We start from the raw sequence: 4772 nt of genomic DNA on the forward strand, positions 1-4772 counted from the left end.
ATTAACAATTGTGTAATGATACATGATTATTAAGGTAATATTTATTAGCAAAATTCGATTTCATTCATTGCAATTTAAATGTGAATAAATGCACAATAACTCAATTTGATTCTAAGAAAGTTGCAAGTGGTGATTAATATATGAGTTAAGATTTGGACCATAGAAAAAATAATTGAGATCGTTTTGTTTATTTTTCTCACTTAACTCTGTAAATGTGTTCACCTACATATTTAACTATGCAAATGTCTTGGTAACATGTGCACTCTTTTATTCTATAATTTTATCTTATGTTTTTCGTTTGTTGTCTTATAATTGATAATAATTTTAATTGATTAAAGACTTGAATGCTATGATTATATTTAAGTTAAAACTTAAAATAATTTTAATAATAATTGTGTAATGATAGGTCAACATTAATGTCATATTTATGAGCATAATCTGATTTCATTTATTCTTCTTAACTCTTTTGTCCTCATTCTTATCAGTTGCATATTAAATTGTCGAAAGTCTCTCATCTCATTCATCCTTCTTAAACATAAGGCAAAATTTGATTTCATTCATTGCAATTTAAATGTGAATAAATGTACAATAACTCAATTTGATTCTAAGAAAGTTGCAAGTGATGCTTAATATGAGTTAAGATTTGGAACAAAGAAAAAATAACTGAGATCGTTTTGTATATTTTTCTCACTTAACTATGTAAATATGTTCACCTATATTTTTAACTATGTAAATATACCGGTAACATGTGCACTTTTTTATTCTATAATTTAATCTTATGTTTGTCATTTGTTGTCTTATAATTGATAATAATTTTAATTGATTAAAGACTTAAATGCTATGATTATATAAAATTGCGGAAAGTCTCTCATTTCATTCATTCTTATTAAACATAAGATTTAATATATATATATATATATAGAGAGAGAGAGCTATGAACCATACATGATTGATTATAAGGCCAGATTTACTATTCTCACAATTTCAATATGAGAATTGTTCTCATTGAGTAGCTCTCTATATGTATAAAATCTTAAATAAAATACACATATAAGAGTTACATTTTTAAGGAACAAATATATTAAATAAAATACGAATATATTATAACTATTTTATAACTTACAATTGATTGAGAGAGAAAATATATTTTCATAACTTATAATTAGTTGAGAGAGAAAATATATATTCAAAAATAAACGAATCAATATAAAATTAAAGAACAAATAAAAATATTCTTTAAAGTGCATTTTTTATTGACATGTGTTTATTTTTTAGATTTGTTGTTATTATATAGACCAGCTTTCATTTTCATTAATTTTTTTGTTTATTTTTCATAGATTTATTTATTTTGTTGTTATACAAAAAGAAATAACAAACTAATTTATAGCAAACCCCTTTTAGGAATCCAAAATACATGTAATATTTAAATATAGACAATTGAATACACTTGATTTATTTTATTTTGTTTCTTACCTTTGTTATTAACATTGTAGATATAACAATATTAGTTTATATATTTTGATACTTTGTAACAATAATTATGAAACTCATGATTTTTATGATCAAATATTTATTTATATCATATGAGTTCATATTACTATGATAATAATGGTTTGTACTCAATTATATATTATCATGCCTTACTATATATTTGATCATTATATTGCATAATTTGTCAATTTATGGACGTTTAATATATTATCATGTCTTACTATGCGACAAAAGTTATGAAGACATTGTGTCGTTACATTAGAAAACATATCCAATGAAATTAATTCACAATTTTTGTGTTTCTATATATTTCGCTTTATTTTATCAAATTATTACACAATATTACTAATATACATTTAATAATATTCATGCTTAAGTGCTTCTAAATATTTGTCAAAATCAATATCTCATGAGAATGCTTGAGTAATATGTGATTGTTTAACCATATGAATGCACATGTAAGATGAATGTTCTTAATCATGTGAATACACACGTAACATGTGTGTTTCTTAATCATTAGAATGTACATTTAACATGTATGTTCTTAATCACACGAATGCACAAGTAACACGTGTGCTCTTAACCATATGAATACACAAGTAACATATTTTTTCTTAACCATATGAATGAATGCACGAATAACATGTGTGTTTATCCTAACTTAGTGTGTTTTTAATTTATGAGTTATTTTCATACAATGATTATTAGCTAAAACATAATCAAATAAATAACATTTAATTATACAATATTTGAATGCTAAAAATATATTCAAATATTTATACACAATGAACATTAATCTAAAATAAAACATAAGCATTTAAGAGATATGCTAAAAAATCTTTATGACTTTATATGATACTTATAAACGTAATCACAAAAAGTATGATGCAAAAATAACTCCTTATATTTATAATTTTATATAGAGAATATAGAGGTGAGATATTATCCAATACAATTTGAATTTTATTTATTGAGTTATTTAAGAATCAAATATTTTCTATAATCACACTACGGATAACTTACTAGTCATATAAACACATTTATAATTGTTAATATTCTACATATACACTCAAAAATCAATGTTAATATTGCACCTATATGAATGAGAAATATAATGTTTCAATACATGATTTATTGATATTATAAAGTATATGTATATTATATTTGCATTATGCATAAATAAAGAAGCGCCCCGTGCAAATGCTAAAAAATCCTTATGACTTTATATGATACTTATATACGTAATCACAAAAAATACGATGCAAAAATAACTCCTTATATTTATAATTTTATATAGAGAATATAGAGGTGAGATATTATCCAATACAATTTGAATTTTATTTATTGAGTTATTTAAGAATCAAATATTTTTTTCAACAAATAAATGCTTATACAAACACATTTATAATTGTTAATATTCTACATATACACTCAAAAATCAATGTTAATATTACTCCTATATGAATGAGAAATATAATGTTTCAATACATGATTTATTGATATTATAAAGTATATGTATATTATATTTGCATTATGCATAAACAAAGAAGCGACCCGTGCAAGTGCACGGGTACACTGCTAGTATATACATGTAAAACTAACTCTAACTATAACTAGCCTAATACTAAAATATAGTTCATAATATATTTCAACACATAGAATGTGGATAATTGAATTTCATATATTTGAACTATTACATGTGTAAAATATTATGTGTTCAAATTATTTCAAATTATATAATTTACACAACAATTTCTTTGACTGTGGTAGTTTTTAAAAAAAAAATAACTAATGTGCCAGTTTTTTTTAAAAACGGATTAAAATGGGAGGTTTTAAACCGTTTTAAAAAAGAAGATGGTTAAAAAGTAATAAAAATGATAGTGTTTGAAAACTAAGTAATAATGTGAATGAAAGGAACATTGTGTATATGGTTTTTTGGTAGAAAATAGAAGATAGTGATGGTAAAATAAAGAACTAAAAATTACACCATGGAGGGATAGCTATTTTATGTTTTTGTTTTATTAAGTAGTATAGATATATGTGATTTTACAATTATTACAAATATTAAAAAATAAAAACAAACAATACTTCCCTATCATTGTTGTCTTAAATGTGTTTTTCAAATATAATATTACTCTATTCTTACTTTTTTTATTCAATCAAACAAGGTATAGAGAGAGAAAAATTTATTTTATTTTCTCTTTTTTGGTATTACTAAGGTATTTCATTAACTTATAGTAAAGAACTAATCCCATTACCAACAAGTGTTGGTTCAAGTGGTACATGCTTGATTCCCCTTAAGCACGGTCTCGGGTTCGAGTCTTGTGGGTGGAAAAAATACATGCTGGGAGAGTTAGCTCCACATATCTGTGGATGTTCCCGACTCGAAAATGATTCCATGTTCCCGACTCGAACATGATTGCCTCCAATGCGAGGATACATGTGGGAAACAAAAAAAAGAACTAACTTCTTTCGAGATTCGTAGTTACCCCTCCCAAGAATCAAATACTTCACCTTTTAATTCATACCAAATAATATAAAAATTTAATCTCTTTACTAACTCTTAGCTCCTGCACAAACAACACACATAGGAATGTCTTGTTTGGGAAAGGCCACATAACTATAAGGGTCCTTACTTTAGACCAAAAACATGATGCGTGTAACGCCCCGAAAAATACTTTTAAAAAACATTGCGGAAAAATGGGTAATTTTTTTTTTTTTGAAATGGGGATGTATAAAATTGTTTCCTTTTAAAACCTTCCTTTTCCGGGACATCACTTTAAGTAACTCAAATGCGGAAAATCAACTTATCGTTATCGAATGATAACTTAACCTGATTCACAATTTCCTGAATAACACAATTCATATAAAGGGTTAAGTCATCTTTAGTTCATACAAACTAAATCAACAAAGGCGGAAACTACATCGCCACTAACACATACCAAATCCAAAAGAAAGGGCGGAAATATTAATCATCGCCAAAGTCATTAAATGATAAACAACTCCTAGTGGCTAACTCCAAAGCTAGGGTACTGCCTCTTCCTCAATTCCTCATGCTCCCTCCTGGAACATCATAGACGGTAGCTCCAAATCTGAGCAAAGCTGTCTACCTGACGAGCACACGTCCGAAAAGCAAGCAATAGAAAAGAAGAGAAATAGAGAGAGTAAGACATCATCTCATAAACAATTGTCTAATTCACATGAGTAATATAATCAGACTCATAAATTGTTCTCATAAACAATTATCAAATCAACCTATGTAATTTAAACAACACTCATTT

The sequence above is a fragment of the Lupinus angustifolius genome, unplaced genomic scaffold (assembly GCF_001865875.1).
Source record: "Lupinus angustifolius cultivar Tanjil unplaced genomic scaffold, LupAngTanjil_v1.0 Scaffold_378, whole genome shotgun sequence".
Lineage (NCBI taxonomy): Eukaryota > Viridiplantae > Streptophyta > Magnoliopsida > Fabales > Fabaceae > Lupinus > Lupinus angustifolius.